Consider the following 22,118-nt stretch of genomic DNA (forward strand, 5'->3'; position numbering starts at 1 on the left):
TGACTTTGATTAATCTAAAATTGGAAGGAAAATGGAGGATGTCTATAATAATGTCAATAATTTTAAGACAGAGAGAATAATGATGCTCAGAGGATTTCCCAAATGACAGCATTTTTAAAATATCTTATTTCCTTCTTTTTTTTTTCCATTCTCTTTTTTTCTTCTTCCTCCTTGCCAACTACAGTCAAGCCTTTAAGGGGGCAAATGAGAATAATTCAATTTCTTGACTTCAGTGGATTCATCAATAGGGGGGGCTAGAGGTTGCCAGCTGTACGTTTCCACACATGAGCTATTTGGTGGACATAGAATAAAGTCCAGGGAAGTAAAAGTTTTCATCTAGAAGTATGGCTCTTGACCTTAGAAAATGTTGCCCCCCAGGAGACATTTGGAAATATCTAGGGACATTGTTTATTGTCACAACTGACTCGGAGAAGGGGATAGGGTACTACTGGCATTTGTGGGTAGAGGCAAGGAATAGTAATAAATATCCTACAATGCACAGACCAGTTCTACACAACAAAGAGTTATCTAGTCCAAAATGTCAATAGCTCCAGGCTGAGAAACTCTGGACTAGTCCTTGAAAGAGGTTTCCAACTTTGTACATGAATGAAGCATGTGGAGAAGAATATTTAAAGTATAATGAGAACATTTCTGGTGTCTGAGGCTCTTAGTTTCTTAGGGATGTGGAAAAAGTAGAGAAAGTACTTCATACCTGTAGTGATGATACTGTTATAATAATCTGGTCATTATGTAACAGGAAAGGAATAAATGGGAGTCTAGGTAATATAAGCATGTCATTTATACAGCTTTGCCAGAAAACTAAAGTTAACACTCTCCAGGTCTATTTCCAACAAATTGATGTGGGAAGGGACTGGACAATGGCAGTTTACATGCCTGCCCAGTAAAGTCTGAGTGATGTGGGAGGTACTTACCTGTCTGTCACACCTGGGAACAGGTAATTGACCAGAATAGGCATGGCCACTGCAAAGGTTCAAAATCTGAATATTTAATCCCCTAGTCAAAGGAAGTTCCATTTTTTGGTACTTGGCCCTACTGCCCTCTTGGGACTCCTGTTGCAAGGGAGCATTCCCCTGCACTCACCACATGGCCCACAGCACGTGGACCCCATGCAATGGACAAATGGACAGCAGCTAGCTTGATGTTGAACTGCCTACAGTTTTACCATGGAACAGAAACTCCGGACAATGGCCCTACTTCTGGCTCTGTTGAATCCACAGCTGCAAGTCTTCCAGGACTGGGTTAAGGGACATGAGACTTTACAATGCCAAGAATATAACTTCATGCAAACAAAGTCTTTTTCCACATCTCATTCTCCCATGTGGCTTCTGAAAATGCTTATTTCAGCACCGCCCCAAGAACCTTGCTTCCATGAGCAATGGGGATATCTGGCTTTCTGATTTCTCTGCTAACAGTGATCTTTGAGCTGCACTTTATTTATTTTTTCTTAATCCTCACCTGCTGATATTTTTTCATTTATCTTCAGATCAATGTTTGAGAGAGAGAGAGAGAGAAACATCCACTGTTTGCCTCCTGCACAACCCCAACCAGGGCCAGTGACAGAAGCACAACCGAGGTACGTGCCCTTGACAAGAATCAAACCTGAGACTCTTTGGTCGGTGGGTCGACACTCCAACCACTGAGCCAAACTAGCCAGGGCTGAGCTTCACTTTAAATAAGAATTTTGGTTGACAAAGGTAAAGAAGAAAGCTGTTTCAGGCTGAGGGAATGAGCTGAACCAATGCAGAAAGACATAAAAGTGAGTGAGAACGTCAGTGTCTGCTGAATGACAATCAGCACTTGAGCTGAGCAGAGACAGATCCACAGACAAAGTGTCTACTAAGTGCAAAGAAATCCTCTGCCTTTGCAGTACAAGAGCTAAAGATGAATTGCAGAAGGCACCTCAAACTTTGAACACTATCGTAAACCTCTTAGATTTACTCTATAGATAACCATTTAAGGTTTTACAAATCCTAGGTCATATGATTAACCACACAATTTTAGAAAGATCATTCTGGTGGCAGAAAATAAGATGGCTTGAAGGGAGAAGAAGTTTGAGTATAAAAAAATTGACCAAGTTATTAGAACATTTTCCAAAATGCGTTCCCAGACTTGTCAAAAATTATCATTGGTTAAAAGATTTCTGTGGTCAAATAAGTTTTTGAAATGCTTGGTTAAACTAAATCAGACTGGGTTCTCTAATACATCATTTCTCAGAATCTTTCCTTAGTTATTATGACACATTGTTACTCTTTTTTTTTTTTCTTTATTGATTTTAGAGAAAGAGGAAGGGAGAAGGAGATAGAAATAGAAACATCAATGAGCGAGAACACTGATTGGCCACCTCCTACATGCCCCCCACTGGGGATCAGGGCCCACAACCTGGGCATGTGCCCTGACCGGGAATCAAACTGGCGACCTCTTGGTGCATGGGTCAATGCTCAATCACTGAGACACACTATTTGGTCCACCTTGTTATTCTTCATAAGGTATGATAGTATGTGTACCATTTCCAAATATATTTGCCTAAGGAATAATTTTCATATTATATACAACAGAAATCGTGTTCCAAAGAATGCTTCATAAGAAATGTAAGATAATATTCAGAAACACATTGATGGAGTGGATTAATCTAAGAGCTATTATGATGAAGACTTGACTTCCAGCTTATGACACTAAGCAGAGAATGATATCCAAAGGAAAATGTAGGAATCAAGATATTCCTATCAGGCCCAGAGCTAGGAAGTAATGACTTCTAAGAAAGAGGTAGAACAGAAATGATGCATGCGTTTAAAATAATGTGCCCATACTGACCACTTATTGTAGCTGTCTGAAATGCTGGGTTGAGAAGGATCTTGAGGCTCTATCGGAAATTAATGAAGATTACGTGAATGTTGTGATATTCCATGGAAGCAAGGAGCATATTTAGCAGTATTCATGTCATATGTTTGTCACACATGGACCAGTAAGTAGCTAGCTCAACATGATTTCTGTAATGGTTTAAAAAATTCTTTGCTCAGCCCTGGACAGTTTGGCTCAGCGGTTAAAGCATTGGCCTGCCGTCCGGAGAGACCCGGGTTCAGTTCCTGCTAAGGGCATGTACCTCGGTTGCAGTTTGTCCCCGGCCCTGGTTGGTTGGGTGGGTGGCAACCACTCGATGTGTCCCTTTCACATCGATGTTTCTCTCTCTCTCTCTCTCTCTCTCTCTCCCCCTCCCACTCTACCTGAACAAAAAATGGAAAAATGTCCTTGGGTGAGGATGATAAAAAAAAAAAAAAAAAAAAATTCTTTGCTCATAAAAATTTTCTTCAAAGGAAACCTCAACAAAAAATTAAACAGAATAAATAAAAACAAAGCTGTGTAAGTAATGCCTAGAAAATCCACCCACTCTATTTTGCCCTCCAGACCTTCCTCTCCTTTGACACCAGTACCCCGATAGCTTCTAGGGAGCATTAACTAATTAGACAAAATAAGGCTAGCAGATGCTACGGGAAGCTAGATATAGTAGAAGCACACACACACTTTTCTACCTTACCATGTGGAAATACTTCTCTTTCTCTTTTATTTTCTACATCCAGTTTCTATTTATTCTCTATTAACATTCAGTAAAGATTTGAGAACTTCCAGAGTATATTTGACCAACAGACAATCAAAGGGAGACATTTTGGTCCTTTTACTTTAATGTAGACTTAAAGTAAAAGGTTTAAGTTTATAACTGAGGGATCCAATGGGTGTTGAGAGTAAGTAGACAACAGCCCCGAAAGGGGGAAAACCCTCAGAGAAAGATACACTAAGACACTGTGCCAGGTAGAGTGCACCGTCTCCTCTCCATCTGGCATTTACCCTTGCTGAAACTCAGAGGTTCTGAAAATTTATTTAACTACTGGGAGATGGTTTGTTTGTAGCTTCAGTTGTTGTTTTTTTTAATCCTCACCCTAGGATACTTTTCTATTTATTTTCAGATAGAGTGGGAGGGAGAGAGGGAGAGAGAAAGAAACATCGACTGGTTGCCTCTTGCAAGACCCCAACCAGGGCCGGGACAAACCTCAACCGAAGTATGCCCTTGACTGGAATCGAACCTGTGAATCATTGGTCCATGGGCCAATGATCTACTGCTGAGCCAAACCAGCCAGGGCATGTAGCTTCAGTTTTTAACTTCATGGTCTTTCCTGTAAGCTCACAAGGAAGTACAAAGCATGGGAACAGCATATTTCAAAATTATATTTTGTCTTTAAGTCGAGAAGTATTACAAAAATAACTTTATTAGATAGCTAATAAAATAAGCAGACATTTGCTTAATAAAAACAGAGGTTAGATCTAGAACAAAAGAAAACCAATAATTTGAAGTAGGACCTTAACGGAGGAGTTTTACCTGGTATATACCATTTTTTATTATTATTTTTCTTTATTGATTTTAGAGAGAGAGGAAGTGAGAGGGAGACAGAGATAGAAACATCAATGAGAGAGAACATCCATTGGCCACCTTCTGCATGCCGCCCACTGGGGATTGGGCCCACAACCTGGGCATGTGTCCTGACCAGAAATCAAACTGTGACCTCTTGGTTCATGGGTCAATGCTCAACCATTGAGCCACACCGGCTGGGCAGTACATACCATTCTTGTCAAGAAAAGCAACTAATACTTTCTTTCAGTTTCAACTAAACAAACTCTAAAGAATTACAGAGAGGAGAGCTTCTTATTTAACTCTGCACCACATTATCATCTTAGACATGTGGTACATGTGTATTAAGTTATTACTTGCTGGGGTAAAATGATTGCTCTGAGTATCTAGATTATGTGTGATAGCAACAGGTATGTTACTTCTGAGAGGCTTAAAAAAGAAGAAAACTGGAACACTCCAGTCTACTTTCTGGAGACCTGTAGATATCTCTGAGGACATAAAATCTACATTCAAGTACATGCAAAGTCTGAGATGTGTGCTGACTATGCTTTCTGATGTCTTTGAGCAAAGAAGGTAGGGGTTGCTGGGGATATATTTTCATTCACAGGTTGCTATAATTAGCAAAGTTGACATGGATGGGGTAATTTTTGCTACATTAAAAATTCCAATTTATGGTCATACAAATTAATAAGCATATTTTAAGCATTAAATCTCTGAACATTCTCCAGTGACTTGGGTAGTTACTTCTTGAAATCATGACTTTTTTAAGCATTGATTTCATGTTTTGAATTATCTAAAATGTATTCCATGCCCTGCGGCCATGACATTTTGAAGAATTAGAGTCTGATCACCTACTCTGGATTTGTTTCCGCCAAAGACGTAAGTTTTTACAACGAATTGTAAATATCACCTCTCAGTGGTTTTAATGAACCTAATAAAGAGATATGATAATTTGCCTGCTCTCTGCACACTCTTAGTTGTGAGAAAATTAAATTAGGGCTAAGCCATATTAATCCTTATTACATAGGGTAATAGATATATCAATACAATTTAAAACAAATAAAAATGTCAAATATGAATCTTCAGACTTTTTCAAGTAAACATATATACTTTATCATTTTTAGGTGTGACTGAATGGATATATTCCTCTACTTTGAATACTGTGGACCACCTCCACGGAACTTGGAATTAAATCTGGATAAGCCCAGCCACATTTCAACAACACTTGGTTAGAAAGCTAGGGCTTTTTCTTTCCTTTTTTTTTTTTTTTAATCTATGCCCTGTTTTATTAAAATGAACCATGCTATTAAATAAAAAAGCTCCAAGATGTGCTGTTAGACCTGAGCACTTTTTTCTGCACGATAAACAGTATAATGGGGAGGATCTTTTGAAGTTGATGAAAATGGGAAAAAAAAAAAAAAAAAAGCCTTAGGGTATGCTTTTCAGAACCTTGAGGTGCCATGTATTTTACTTTACTTTCTGAACAATGGATTTTTTCCTCCCTCTGGAGATGTAAACTGCTATATATATGTAGTATATAGAGTCTATATGTATATATAGGCTCTAAATAAACAGAATTCAATTGTATTTTTCCAAGTTCTTTTTCTGGGCAAGTTAAACGAAACCTTATCCACGTACATCTGGATGTACTCAGGGCTTGTCATGTTGGAACTAAGCAATTGGGATGGCATCAACCCCGCTGTCATTGGTTTTTGAAATTTGTATCAATGCCCTCCTTTAAAATGGGGGCACTTAGACAGTTCTGGGAGGGGTTCTTAAGATCTAAAGCACATTGACATGACTCAGTGTATATGAAAAGGAAATGTTTCATTGTTTGCTGGTGGTTTCCATGCCAAAAGTCTCCAGACGCTGAAGATACTGACTTTTCAGAGACTGGGCATGGCTGCAGTGGCAAGGAGGAGGGCTGTGGGCAGAATATCTGGACTGTGAATGCTAAAACCAATAAAAGGCTGAAGTTCCAAGTTATAGTTGCCAAGAATTTTAAAGCGACATCTTCTCCCATTGATGGTCTAACTGTGATCACTGAAGAGAGGCGTGCCAAAAAAAGAGGGTGTAAGAATTTCCTTTGCTCATAATATATAATATCTCCCAAATGCCTTGCAGAAACCAGCCATTAGGAGTTGCAAAAACATTTTAACACATTAAGGTGCAACCTCACTGACTTCATGTTTGTTTGCAGACTATATAGAAGCAAAAATGAAGATGGCGTGGATAAGAAAAAATGTCATGAGCATCCTAGGTCTTTAAGGTAAACCCAATTATAGCATATGGGAAATTGGTAAAATTCCAAATAAAAATGTATTACTGATGAAACGACTCCCAAAAGAAAACAAATGTACAAGAAAATATGTATAAGTAATGTAACTTTTTGAGGAGAAAAGGCAGATTCTTTGCTCATCTTATCTCTTAAGAAAGAGATATTGCACCATCTGTTCCCCAGTTATTTCATTCTGGATTTCTCCTAGGTCTCCTCCCTCTACTTTTCTGCATTTTCAGATTGGCTCTCTTCCTATGAGTCACTTCCTTTCTTTAACTGATTCCATATTTACCTCCTCTTTCTGCAGCTTATGTGTGACTCTTTGTTAAGCATTTCAAAATATTACATGTTACTGTGTTGTAATACGTTGCCTATATCTAGCACCTTTTATTTTTAGAACTCCGTGTGGTGTTCAAACACTGTCCCCCTAACTATATGATTTAAAAAAAAGATGATTTATTTTACAGGTATAAACTTGAGTCATAATTTTTTTAAAAGACAGAATGAGTAGCTCACACCTTGATTCTGCAGCGTTCATTTGTATGGACATTTAAAGGTACTCTCCAAAGTATGATCACCTTGCTTTCTATTGTTAAGCCTTCTACACAACTTTACATGGTAATGTAAATACACCTTTGATCAGACTTAGGGTCATTCATTGGTTGTTCTCTCTCACACATTATTACTAAGCTGGAAATCTAGCATCTCCCTCCCCCTTACTTCTAGCCAGTGACCAAAACCTTGCCATTTTACTCACAGGTCACTCTCTAGTTTTGCAGACTGTGACCTGTGGGTCAATTCCTGTCAGCTGCCTTGTTTTGTAAACGGTTTTATTGGAATGCATCCACACTTGTGTTCACACATTTTTCTACAGCAGAATTGAGTAGCAAAAGCATGAATTGAATCTTAATACTCCCCTATTGAAAAACCTTCAATGGCTCCCAGTTTTCCTGTATGAAGCTCAATTTTTGAAACACAACTTGCAATCTCCATTGTCTCTTCTCTTTTCCTCCAACTCAACAACTTTCTGTTTCTGTTATATTCCATATCCTACAAGAAAGGACTCTTGACTCTGAAAGGCTTTTCTATGCTCTTCCACAGAACTTTACATGATAAAAATATATAAATAACATAACTTATATAATTAATGTGAATTTGTTTCCCCTAATCTAGCACTTACTACAGTTGCACTGAAATTTAACTCACTTGTCTATTCCTCTGCAATAATCTACTTCTTGCAACCACTTTAGCAGCATTAAATACAGTGCCTGGCACATAGTATGATTTCAGAAATATTTAGTGACATAAGCAATAAAACATGAATACCATGCACATACTACAAAAAAAAAAAAAAAAGAAAAAAAAACCCAAAACTTTATTATGTGAAGTTTGTAAAAGTAGAAAGAGAAGAATCAAATTTAAAGAGAGGTAAACAAGACTCAAGAGCAGAAATCAGCTAAATCTGAGTAGGTGATATATTACAGCTCTGAGAAAGATGATCTAATAACTACACTTATTTACTGGGCTATGACATGCGAAGATCAGGAGACAATTCCACAGCTGTGTTTCATGCTGTGTCCATTATTATAAGCACGTTGGTATTATCACATCCAAATTACCATATTCTAACTGACCCACTTCAATTATTTAGATATGCATTTTGATTAATCATCATTAGTAGTAGTAATAGTGTAGTTTGAATTTCACTATTTTGAAATACGTGAAAAGTATTTGTTAGTATGAGAGAGGCAGACTTTCAGAAGATGGACTTTAGGATTACCAACAAATCTGTATAGGAAATGCACGCTTTATTTTCCATGAACAGTATATTAATTGTGGCGCATTGTCATCATGTCTGATATCTTGAGTTGTTTATGCATAGGTCATTACAGACTGTTGCTTCTCCAGCCACATGTTCTTCCCCTGTGTCTAAAGGCCATCTGACTATAAGACTCATAAAGCTTTCCTTGTTATCAACATGGAAAGAAGATAGCTTGCTTATTATGTAAATGCCAGCATTTGCCTTATTATTCCAAAGTCTAATCACCATAGCCATGCTTTTCCTGAGGTATAAATAAATAGAGGGGGGTAAAAGGCAAGAAAAGCAGTCAAGAAATTACTGATTTTACTCAATTTAAACTCTGGACCTCCCAAAACAACTTGGGAACTGGGAGTTAATGTATTCTGCTTAAACTACACTGCAAAATTAACAGTATTAAAACATACACTGATCTGTTTCTGTGCAAATTTCACCCACTCAGTTATTTAAATGGTTCCATTCACAGTAATTCTCTTAGTATTTTTGCTATTAAAGTGTCAAAAAACACTACATTTTAATGGATAGATTTGCTTTAAACTATTTCTAGGCAGAAAGACATTAGTAAGATATCAATGAATCAATTAATAATAAAATATTTATAAATGAAAGGATTTTCAAGACTTTGGAAGCTAAGTGTAACCAAAATACAAGGAGGAACCTGATTTAGATGAGTCTTAGCAAATACCGAATATCAAAAGTACTCTAACTCACAGTCCCAAAGGTGACCTGGCTTCTTAGTTGTCCAGAGTAGCTCATTCATACCTAAAAACACTTTGCCAGGAGCATGTATAAGTCTGTAAGAAATAACACTTGCCTTTTAACCTCATCCAAGCTATTCATAGGAAGGACTGTCAGCATTCTTTCTCTAACTATAACTTTAGAGTATTAGTTTCCAAAGGCAAAAAAATAAAAATAAAAAGTAGAATAGTATGAGATTCACGTAAATGATTTGACTTATCCTGAGAAAGGAAAGCCCCCTGACTGTTCTTAATGGTTATGTGACTGGGACAAGCCATGTTTGTACTGTTTGAATACATATCCCCTTACCCCTGCCTGGTGGGATTTGGAGTCACCCACTAGGCAGGGTTAACTAATGACTGAAATGAAATCCAGTCATTTACGGAAATCTCAAAGGCTTCCTGGAGTTAGGTTGGAAAGAAGTCACTAATAGAAGGGCTGTACTTTATGCTTTTGCGATGTTTACAGAACCTATAACACAATGGAGCATGATTAATGAGGCTCTCTGAGCTCCAGCCCAAGCATAAGACTTTGTACTTGTCACATCTAAAGATCAGCCCTTTATCGCCCTCATAACATGAGAAATGTAAACCAGAACCTGATCATTTCCTAGAGGAGTTTCCCTGGCTTTCATCCTCTAGCAAACTAAGGGGTTAAAGAGGAGACATTCTCATTTTTTAATATGAGTGACACCTTTGCTTAAAGACATGTTCTTCTCTTCCTTTCATATTTATCATTTTATTCTATGCTTAAAAAACGATAGAGAGAAAGTTTGCCAGAAATTATTATCACCTTACGAGATGAGACATCTGGGACCTAAGAAAACCGAGTGGCTTTCTTAAATACTCAGTTAGATGGGAACATATTTGATACCAGAACTTAGCCTGATTCTATTCCAAATAGACTACAACATGTTCTTATACTTGAACACATTCTATAAGGCACTGGCAAAGAACTTGGCCAATTAGCAAATTTTCTCAGTCTCTTCAAGCCTAGTCTCTAATCTTATCCTAAAGCCTGAGAGTAATGTGAAAAGCAGGGGGGGGGGGGGGGGGAGTGTGATTTATATCTATGATAAAATACTTTTTCATTGAGTTGATTTCAGAAGTTGATCTCAAAACCTTCAGAATTGTGTTTTTCTGTCCATTCAAAGCTCACACCTCATTAAATGGGCTCACGCTCATCTCCCTCCCATCTGGGACACTGTTGTGAATGGGTGATGGATGACTCACAGGTCCAGTATATCCACTCACAGTTCTAACCTCCTTCATTCTATCAACAGTTTCCTGAGGCCTGAAAAACAAGGTCTTCTTGGCTGTAAAAAGGCCACTAAAGAACACAAACTCTATTTCACCACATCTAGTGGGTAAACTCCTGTTTGAGAAAAATAAACGCAGAACACCAATCAGGACCCATTTGCAACTGACAGCAACCATGTCATTTGTCCTGAAGCTACTCAGGTGAGGATTATAAATCTGTACTTTGTTTCCTTCTATACTGTTGAAGGCAGATGTAGATTATTCTTCCTGGACATCTGCATCGGCAGCACCCAGAAGAGCATGATGACCGTTCATCCCCGGGTAATAGACGTGACATGCCCTGAGTCAATTTTTTTCTTTTTTCTTGATCTGTTCTAGCCAATTTTTTTTTCTTTTTTCTTGATATGCTCTAGCCAATTTAAAAAAAAAGATAATCCTCCTAGTAAATGACATGTTTATTCCAGACATTACAATGGAAACTATGGGAGAACACCTTTGGTGGGTGTGCTTATTTATTTTCTGGACGCTCACAGCTCTGGAGTTGTCATTATTTGAGAAAAGAAAGACTCTTGATCTGAGCTCCTTGATGGACAAGATGTTGTCTTTATTTTTTCTCTCTCTCTTTTGGCAACTGATAGTATGTCTGACTTTCTTCTTAACCCATCTGTCTTGTGCTTTCTTGTTTTGCCAGAAAAAAGAAATCTGACATCCTTACAAAATGATATTTTATTTCTCTAAGTAGTGGACAGAAAGAGAGAGGACTCCTGATGGATGACTATCTGAAAGAATTAAACTGTTCAAAGGATATATTAGAATAATTGATAATACTAATATTAAAGATATATTTTTTATTAATAAAACAGCGTGTTTTATTGAGCCATTGTAAACAAATGTGCTGTGGATTGTAAAAATAAAAGACTTTTTTGCAGAAGAGTCTGGTGAGCAGAGAACTTTATACAAAAGCAGAAAATTTGTTTTCCCTTTTTGATTCATAGACCTTTTTAAAATGTTACTTTTTTTTTCTTCAGAGAATGGAGTGGAATTAATATGTCACTCTTAATTTTGTTTATTTTACTTCTGAAGATCATGTGGGTGGATTTAATCAGATTGCAAATGACCGGCCATTTTGAAGACGTGGGGATAGGAGGAGTGTGTTAGACTACATCTTAGTTTACTATTTCTGATGCTCTCCTTACTCTGTATCCCTTTTGAGATAATTCAAGTTCTATTTGTTGATGATGTGAAGAATCTAACAAAAATATCACCCAGATTAAATTTCACAGATACTGACAACAACCTTCTAAATGTTTAAAATATAATTTTTCCCGGCCGGTGTGACTCAGTGGATTAAGTGTTGTCCCATGGACTGAGAGGTCCTGGTTCGATTCTCAGTGAGTGCACATGCCCGGGCTGCAGGCCTGCTCCCCAGTGGGGGTGTGCAGGAGGCAGCTCATTGATGCTTCTCTCTTAAATCGATGTTTCTTTCTCCCTCTCCCTTCCTCTCTCTCTAAGAAAAAAAATCAGTTAAAAAAACATATTTAAAAAATAATTTTATTTCAACATATTTTGCATGTCACTTAATTCATTCCTTTCAAGTGTACAATTCAATGATTCGTTTAGTCAATGTATCAAGTTATGCAGCCATCACCACGAATCAATTTTTAAACATTTCATCGTTGCATTACGATCTTTCATGCATCTTCCCATTATTCCTTGTTCCTTCTTTCTTCTGTCAGTTTCTTCTCCCCCTGGCAACCACTAATCTTCTTTCTTTCTCATAAGCTTTCCTTTTCTGTACATTTCTATAAATGAAACCATATAGTGTGTGGTCTCTTCTGTATGTCTTCTTTCACTGAACATAATTTTTTTGTGTGTTTTTTTTTTTTTTCCTTTATTAAATTACAGAGAGAGAAGAAGGGAGAGGGAGAAAGAGATAGAAACATAGATGAGAGAGAACGTCAAATGACCGCCTCCTACACACCCCACTGGGGATAGGGCCTACAACCTGGGCATGTGCCCTGACCGGAAATTGAACTGGAGACTTCTTGGTGCATGGGTCGATGCTCAACCACTGAGCACACTGGCCGGACTGAACACAAAGTTCTCTGAGGTTCATCCATGCCTTAGCACGTATCCACACTCTGCTCCTGCTCACTTCCAAACAGCGTTCCATTGCGTAGAAGTGCCGTACTGTCTATCTCTTTACCAGTTAGCGGGCATTTAGGTAGTTCCCATTTGGGGGCTACTATCAATGCTGCTGCTAAGCACACTTGCTGAAAGTGTTTGTCCACACCTATGTTATCATTTATCTTGGGTAGATATACCTAAGAGTGGAATTTCAGGCCATGGGATATATTTCTGTTAAATTTATTAAGACAACTTCATTCCCATCAGTGTACGAGGATGCCGATCTCTTGACTTACTCAACAACATGGGCTATCACTTGTGATTTTCACTGTAGTCACTCGAGTGGGAGTAAAGCGGCACCTCACTGTGGTTTTGATTTGCATTTCCCTAATGATGCTGAGACTGCCTTACCTTTCATGGGCTTAATTCTGCAAGGCTGTCTGTTTAGGACAGACAGCTGAGGAATACACAGTGCTTTGGAAGGAGTCTGGTTTTTCATTCATTTACATTTAGAAAGACATTGAAATACCTTTGTGGCAAGTGGAAATATTTCTGCTGACAAGAGATTAACATTTATAGTAGGGCAGCAGGCTACACTCTGGACAGGCGTATGGAGAGCTGGTATCTACTACTGGCCACTTCACTGTTTCTGGGACATGTGGGTAAGGTCGGGAGCCCTCAGATAAAGTAATTCATGTAGGGATGCTGTAAGGAATAAAGGCTCTACAAATGGAGGTGTTTATAATGTTAACTGCTCAACTTTTTAATAACTCTAATTTTTAATTCATATTCTCGCATCTGCTTCACTTAAAAATCTAACACTATACCCTTTATAAAGCATTAAAGTGAAAAGAAGAGAAAATCCTGTTATATACAGATGAAAATGCAGAATCTTTAGAAATAAAAATAAATACACAATCCAAGAATAGAACAATTCAGATCTTTCTGTGGTTTGATATTGTGTTTGGGGTTCACTAGACATCTCTTCAAAATACCAAAGAAAAGAAAATGGGGGGCTTTCAAAATTAAGCTCTTAATGACTTCTTCAGAGGAAAGAGCCCCACGCCTTGGTCAGCCTGCAGGGCAGACTGGTGGTGCCCACGGGCTCTGCAGTTATCAGGAAAAAGAATTTGCTCCTTTCCCTGTATAATGATAAAGAGTAAAAGTCAAGTGATAATGAGCTCCCTTACGAACATAATATATGACTTACTAGCATGTTTACAAAATATTTACTAATGGAAACTTTCCAAGGTGAGACAGAGACAGAGAAAGAAATACTATCTCTTTAAATTTTTTATTATCAAGTTTTAAGATTAATTTTATTTTTCAAAATATGTTCCATGTGGAGAAAGTGGAAAACCTGAAATCCGAGTCGTTCCAACTGAGTAGGCAAATGAGATGACTAAATCCAGAAAACTCAAGTGCTAAAATAATCCAACAATGAGATAAAAAAATAAAATAAGAGAATCACTTGAGAAAACCTGAGTTACTTCTACTAGCTAAGTAGAGGAACTGTGGAAGAAAATAGGCCAACAGCAATTTGCATGCTTTTTTTTTTTTTTTTTATGATGCAGGGTCAAGTTAAACTAAGAATTTCTGTCCTGGGGCCGTTTATCTTTTGGGTAGCTCAAACCTTGGTAGCAAAGAGCAATACCCACAGGTCTTGTTCAGAGTGACTGCACAGAAATCCAGCAGCCTGTATCTTCGAAACTCTGAGACATTATGTAAAACAAAGTTACCAGAAAAGCCAAAAACAGCAACACAAGTAAAAACCATGGTGTAAGGTTGTACAAAGTAAAATACCTCTCACATTAAATGATGTCAAACACAGATATATAAATAATGACAGCTTATTTTTATTTTGAACTTGGAAATAACTCACCTCACTTCTTTATATATCTGCCTTGAAAGACCATTTTTTGCTTTGCTTACTTGACGGAAGAGAAACTGGGGCTTCATGCAACGAAGTGATTTCCCTGATAAAGTAGTGGGGACGTAATGTGCCACCTTCCAAGCCCCAGTTCAGGGCTATTGCAATTACACAAAGTTTAATGGAAATGAAATATGTTTTCATAATGAGTCAGTCTCAAAAAGTCTCTCTGACTTAAAGAACTGTATTTTTCTAATATATTGATAAACAATGGGAAGTGTATGTGTGTCTGACTAAATCCGGAAAACGCCAAGTGCTAAAATAATCCAACAATAAGATAAAAAAATAAAATAAGAGAATCACTTGAGAAAACCTGAGTTACTTCTACTAGCTAAGTGGAGGAACTGTGGAAGAAAATAGGCCAACAGCAATTTGCATGCCGTGTGTGTACATGTATAGTGCACCAAGAAGTTTTAAATATAAATATGTATGTGTTTGCATGTATAAATGTAAGTGTATATCTATTCTAATTCAGAGTCTTATATACTCAGTTAATTAAATGTGTTTCCTCAGACAAAAATGGCAGCTCCATCTTCATCAGAACTATAGTCAGATATAGAAGTTTCAATAACATTTTCTACAATGGTCATGTCTGGGTTTGAATAAGTCCTTGGGTAGATCTTTCATCTTTTCTTAAAACTGCTTACGTCTTTATATCACCCTCTACCCTTTTTAAAAAGGCATTTCCCGACTCTTATTCTTCCCCAGTGCTGTTGGAGAATGTTTGCTTCAGCTTTTTGCCAGCTTTCCTTTGGAACAGAGCAATTGCTTAACAAATGGCAGGTTTCTGCAAGAGGAAATCTCCATGGTTTAATGTGCGTTTGTTTCCTGTCAGTATGGGCCTTCTGTTTTTGTTCACTCATAATCATCTTGTAACCTGGATGGAAAGGCAAAGAAACCAAGGCTTGGGGAAGTGGATATTCGAGCAATTACTTCCACACTGACTTTCCAAGTTTTGGCTCAAAGAGCTTTCCATGAGACAGGGGACTCCAGCTGGTACCTGAGGCTACTGGATGCAGAGGCTGGATGTAAAAATGATGTCTCCAAGTCCCTTGTAAAATCAGTACATTGTCAAAAGAACCTCATCATCACTTTGCTGAGGTCTTCCCTCTAGAGAGAACCCATTTTTTTTCAAGGCATTCAAGTAATCCACATACACCTAAGTTGTTATATTTACCTAATGAGTGTGTAAGTATTTGTCTAGGTGACTTCACTAGACTGAGAGTTTTGACAGAGTAGGGACCGAGTCTATTCATCAAAGTCCTGCTACATCTTCTTTCGTGCTTTCTAAAAATAATTATTACGTGAATGGATGATTTATATACTGTAGTGTGGTGTTTCAAAATCAGAGAGGTATCGAAATGTCATGAATTCACGTGAATCAAGTTAAACTCACAAAAAGTGTGTCTGTCATACATTAGGAATATTTTATACTCATGAGAGAAATGAAAAGCTACCACTCCACAGTGTGTTAACCACAGATTTCCTTACAAAGGTTCTCATCTTAGAAGAAAGGAGGAGCTTATTCATGAAGGCAACAAGCATGCTTTGAGCATTTGCCAGGAGAATAGAAAACTAAGACCAACTCAGTTCTTTGAGACACTTGGATCTGGTCCAGAGACAAAAATGCAGATAGCTATTGTCACTTTAAGAGAGACCGATATGGCCCTGGCCGATTTGGCTCAGTGGTTAGAGTGTCAGCCCACGAACCAGAGAGTCCTGGGTTCAGTTCCTGCTAGGAGCACGTACCTGGGCTGCAGTTTGTCCCCAGCCCCGGTTGGGGTCGTGTGGGTGGGGGCCACTCCATGTGTTTCTCTCACATTGATCTCTCTCTCTCTCTTCCTCCCCTGTTCCTTCCCACTCTATCTGAAGATAAATGCAAAAATGTCCTTGGGAGATAACAAAAAAAACAAAGAGAGAGAGAGAGAAAGAATGATATGAATGTCAGAAAACCATGAATGGGAAAGAAGTGTAAGAGGTCATGGATGCCATCTTTTTACAAGTAAGCTGGAATGCTGAACCAACCAGGTGTGGCAATGAAAATGAGAAAGGAAGGGGACACTTTAGAAAAGAATCACTGGGATTTGGAGAATGGCTGGGTTAGTGAATTGTAAAGCATGGAGCAGAGATGGGTTCAGCATGTATAGTCAAAAGGAAATTGCTGAGCACATTCCTAAAGATAGAGAGCACGGGAGGGACTTCCTAGAAGATTATTCCTGGGTGAATTCAACATCTGGGGCGGTGAGGTGGAGTTGGGGGTGTTTACAAATTGATGGAGATGCTTCTCTGGCTCATCTTAAAATTCTGGATCCATGCAGGACTCAGTGACTCACCTCCAAAGAACAGAGTGTGGAAAAGGACAAATGGCTTGACAGTGGAGAAGCCTTGTATACGATACCTTAGAGAGTGATCATGTCATCATCAGCGTGGTCATGCTGACATTGTGTACTACCTGATATGATGTGATGAGACCACACTCCATCTCCATGGTGTTCTTTCCCCAAACCCATGACTACAGTCTAATCATGAGAAAACATCAGACAAACCCAGTCGGAGAGACAAGATACCTGACCATCGCCCCTCAAAACTCTCAGGGTCACAGAAAGCAAGGGAAAACTGGGGAACTATCACAAAGCACAGGAGGCAGGGTGACTACAGGCCATGCAGAGATCTAGATGGGATCCTGAAACAGGAAAAGGACGTTAATGGAAAAACGAATGAAATGTGCATAAAGTGTGGAGTTTTAGTTCCTAGCAATGTGGTAGTACTGCTTTCTTCTTTTTGATAAACGTTCCAAGGTAATGTACGACAATAATGTTAGGGAAAACTGAGTATGTTTAAATGGATGTAATTTTCCTCTTTTTGCAGGCTGGGACTAGGTGATACAATGATAATATCGTTAGCAATGACAACTCAAATTTCTACAGCATTTTCCCAAACACTAACTCAAGATGTGACAATAGTATAGGCTGGTAAAACAGGTATGAGTCAACAGGGGCTCGAAACTGAACTTATCAGAGATCAAATTTTCAGTGCCTTGGGCTTACATCACAATCTTATGAATCAGCGTCGTGGGTTATTTTTACTTTCACCAAGTATTAGAAAGAGAAGCCGATGTCTGTGTGTACATATCGATGGGGAAGGGTACAAGGAACATGGAGTGGGAGGTAAAAAGGTTGGAGATGACCATCAAAGTTCAATTGAAGTGAAAACTCCATTGAGGATCCAAAGCCTAAGAATAACTAACAAGCTGACTTTCTGTTTTGTGAAGCTCACAGATTTTTGTCTCTATACTTCACTACCTTTATATAGGCGTGACAGTCTCCTCAATAAAAATAAAGTAACCTAATTATCACAGTTCCATGAGTCTGCAAAATCTTATATTCTGGAGCCCCTGAACCACATTTACTGTTTTTTGCTTCCTCTGGTCCCACCATCACCCATTTCTAAAGCTGACTCACAGGTTACGTGGATGAGAAATTTGTTACAGAGATTCTGTGCATGCCTTTGGTGTGATATTTTTCCACACTCAATTTTCCTCGTCCTGATTACAATAATCGCACTAATAATCTTGAATAAGAAGTAGATCTGCATAACGCTGTTTTCTTACAATTTAGGAACAGCGATCATAAAATGCAAATTCTGTACTGTAACCACCTCTTCCCCGTTTTCAGTCTTACTCATTTTCCAGGAGCATAAATCAGAAAGTTGAAGCTGTACAAGGTTCTGTTTTGCCTTTAAACAAAAATGTATTTTAAAGATGAACCGATTATACTATTATCTCAGATCAAGGCGTCGAAGAAACAGCCTCCTGTGGATACTTATGTAACTTACACACATACACGAAGATGCATGTTTAAAAGCGGAGATTTGAGTGTTTGTCCTAAAATGTGATCTTCCTTGTTGATTCTGCAGCCTGAGGAGCTATCCCTATGCTTTGCTGCCCCCTTGGCAAACTGTAAGGATTTACAACAGAATTCTGCACTGGGCGGGCTGGAAACTGCGTTCCCACTGCCTCTGCGGGCTGGCCTGGCTCAGAGGCGTCAGAAATGGCTATTACAGATTCCCACTGGCTTGGGTATGTTGCAGAGAGAAATTAGAACATCTTTCAGGTGGAGAAACAGATTTTCACTTTTTAAAATAACTCAGTTTCCGCAAGACCCAGAGTTACCCTCTGAGTTATTTTTACAGGCTCGGAATTTCTTCTTTCTTTAGTCCGGAATGGAGATGTAGAAAGGCATCCGTTGAAGATGTCTGAGTTTGCGCTCTGGGCGACGTTCTCTGGCTCATTTGGGTGTGAAGGCGACCTCAGAGAGGCTCGGCCGTCAGTTTTCTATGATCTAAGCTTCCATTCCGCGTCCATGGGATGACTCGTCTCCAAACTCCAGTTAACTTCTTGGGAGTCCAGAATACTTAGTTGAAGCTGTTTACAAAATGCAAAGCATCTGGGTGGTCGAGGCGGAGGCTCTGTATTGTTATTGTTATTGTTATTATTATTTTTCCTTTCCCCAAATCGCTTACAAATGAGCTGGGGAAATAATGCCGATCAAAACCTAAGCTCTTAAAGCTGACCTGCTTGCTCCGGACTGTAGGGACTCTTGCTTCGTCCTTCTGTTTGCGTTTCTCTCGTTTATGCCATTCTAATGCTCTGTGCCCCTCCCCTCCCCCACATCTCCAGCTCCCTAGATGCTTCTCAAACTCCCTCAAACCGGAGTCCTCCCCCGTTTTCCGGTGTCCTAGTCTTATTTGAAGGTGTGGTCGTTTGGCTGAGTGGGCACTGGGTGCGTGGGTAGGAGGCAGCTTTCCTTGCTGTTTCATTGAAATTCGGCGTGGGTGGGTGGCTGGTGTCTTTGCACAATTCCTTTCGCACACGCAAAAACAGTTGAAAAGCTAGAGACAGAGGAGCGAAGAGTTCCACCTCTTCCAAGTGCCGCCAGCAAAGGAAAGGACATGGGTCCGTTGTGGTGGTGGCGGTGGTGTGGGGAAGGGGGTTGAAATAAAGGAATAAAACTCAACTTCGCTGGCAACTTCAATAAATCTGGTAACTGAAGACAAAAAATAGATTCCGAGGGCCGGTCTAGTCCGGATGAAACGCTAGGGCTCCTTCCCATGCCGGAGTCTGGCGCTGGAAGCCTGCCACTGGCGTCTTGCCACGCGAGTGCCCCCAGACAGCAACACACCCACTGGAGACGCACGTGAACAAAGCTCTCGCCCCGGGAGCCGCCGCCTGCGGTTTCCTAGCCGAATCCAGCCTCTCCTGGGAGTGCAGGGCGCACACAGGGTTAAGTTAGTTCCTCCCTCCTACGGAAGGGGAGGGGGAAAGCAGCCTAGTGTCTCGGGCTGGGTACCTTGTAGTTAGTTGTACGTTCTAAACCTGTCGCCGTCACTTGCGAGTTTGGCATCTTTCATTGTCACGGCGGAGGAACAAGCGCTCAGAGATAACATCAGTGGCCGCGATCTCCCCGCCAAGGCGCCGAGCTGCCACCGCGCGGGTGCGTCTCTCGCCCTCGGTCCCGAGCGTCAAGCAGCGGTGAGGCAACAGCTCCGCGCCGGCCGCCGTGTCCACCCAGCCCCGGAACCAGGTTGGCAGTTCTCAACGATGGGCAGGAGGGACCTTGGCGGCGACCCCTAAAACAATACCATGCCCCCGGAGCCCCGCTGCTGCCGCGCCAGCTTCTTCCCTTTTCATCTCCCCGACCCTGTAGGATTCGGATGAGCCCACAGCTAGGAGACTCGGCCACCAGGTAAGGGGGCTGCGGTTCCAGGTGGAGTTTCCATAAACCGCCGGGGCTGCCACGACGCGGGCACCACGCGGTCACTTTAGGAGGGAGATTTTTTTTTTTTTTTTTAAACCAGCCGGGGGTGGTCAGCGGGTGGGTGGGATATTTCAGTCTTAATCTTTCATCCAGGGAGAAAATAGGTTGCTTAACTCTCCGCCGACTTTTGGGAGGTCTATTTTCAGGTGGAATCTACCTCCTCCCAGGAGTTTTGTAACTGATCTGAGTCAAAACGCAAATTTGCTAGCCTGCTGGGAGCATCATTCTAAACTGGGGTTTCTAGAGCCACTAAATTTGCCGGAATCCAGCCTCTCACGTCCCCAGAATGAATCTGTTAACTTCTAGTTGTAACCCCCCATCCCGCACCCCTCCCTGGCGCCCGCTCCATCTGCTGTTATGTCACCAGCCTTATTATCAAGAGCTGGCGCCTAAAGCCCCCAGCACGCCCCCTGCCCGCAATCCGGGATTCTTAGTGGCTAAGAAGATGCGGGGAGTAGGGGGTGCTAGTGCCTTTTTCTTCGAGTTGGGGAGCTGGTTACTTTTCCCAAAGCCAAGTTTTTCTCCAGCTCTGCTGGTCTTCAGTGGCTGGGCACTGAGCAAGGGCCAGTGCCTCCTCTACGCACCAGCGTGGGCAGTGTGTGTGTGTGTGTGGGGGGGGGCGCTGGGAAGGTGCTGTAGCATACCCGACTGAACCCGAATGCGTTCTCTGCGCCGAGTGCTAGGGACTCCGGGAAGGGGCGGATAACGCCCCCAGGCGCTCAGTGCTGGGTAAAGGCGACGCTGAGGAGGGCAGAATAGCCTCACCAGCTACCATCTGGTCCCCGCGAGGGCTCGGACCCGGCTGGAAAGATCCCTCCGCGGTGCTGGCCCTAGCTTTCACCACTCGAGCGGTCACTTCTTTTTTTGTAATCGGGAGTAAGATCTAGGTTGCCAGTTGAAGTCGGGGCACTAACCAGGGAAAAGAAGTATCAGGGAAGTGGGCGACTAGGGCGGGCTGGATCCACACTTGACGCCCAGGAAACTCCTGGGGCCCGTGGGTCTCCGGAACGGCGGCAGCTGCTGATGGAGGCGGAGGCCACTGCTGGTGTGGTCGCTGGCGCTTTGCTCCTGGTGCCTCCTAGCAAGATGGCACTCACTGTCTGTCCTAGTCCAATTAACACCCCTTAGCCATGCCCCCTCCTCCTCCGGATATTGATCACACACTGAGTTTGGGGAGAAAAACGGCTGTGTATAAGTCAGTTAAAGGATTTTCCTAGCTACCTTTGCATAACGCAACAAGAGCAGTTACTCGCGAGCACGAACCTAGGTCGGCTGTGCGTTTTTACCAGCGTACGTCCCGGGCGTGCGTCTGGGTGGATCCGTGCGTGGCTTGTGCTTGGAAGCAAATCGGGCGTTTTTCCAAGTCGTTTTAACACAGTTTAGGCGCTCCAATTCTTGAAGGCGATAGACCCAACAGGGATGCTAAGGAAATAAAAACAATTGAGAAAGTGGTGCCAAGTGACTCAGGCTGTGAACTGAGGACGGGGAAATCATCCGGAGCCGTTCGTGGCCACCGCCTCTGCCCAACTCTCCCGCGGAGCTAGCGGAGCGGCTCCATGGGGAGTTGGTCCCGAGCCAGTGTCAAGCTCGCGGGTGCTTCTGGCCTGGCCCCACCGACGGCGCGTCTGAGCGCAGCCCAGCGGTTGGCCCGAGCTCGCTCTCCCTCTTCTGTTCAGATTCGGTCTCTCTACAGACTTGTTAAAACATGACAGCAACTTACTGGAGGCAGGA

This window comes from Molossus molossus, unplaced genomic scaffold (assembly GCF_014108415.1).
Source record: "Molossus molossus isolate mMolMol1 unplaced genomic scaffold, mMolMol1.p scaffold_m16_p_1, whole genome shotgun sequence".
NCBI lineage: Eukaryota > Metazoa > Chordata > Mammalia > Chiroptera > Molossidae > Molossus > Molossus molossus.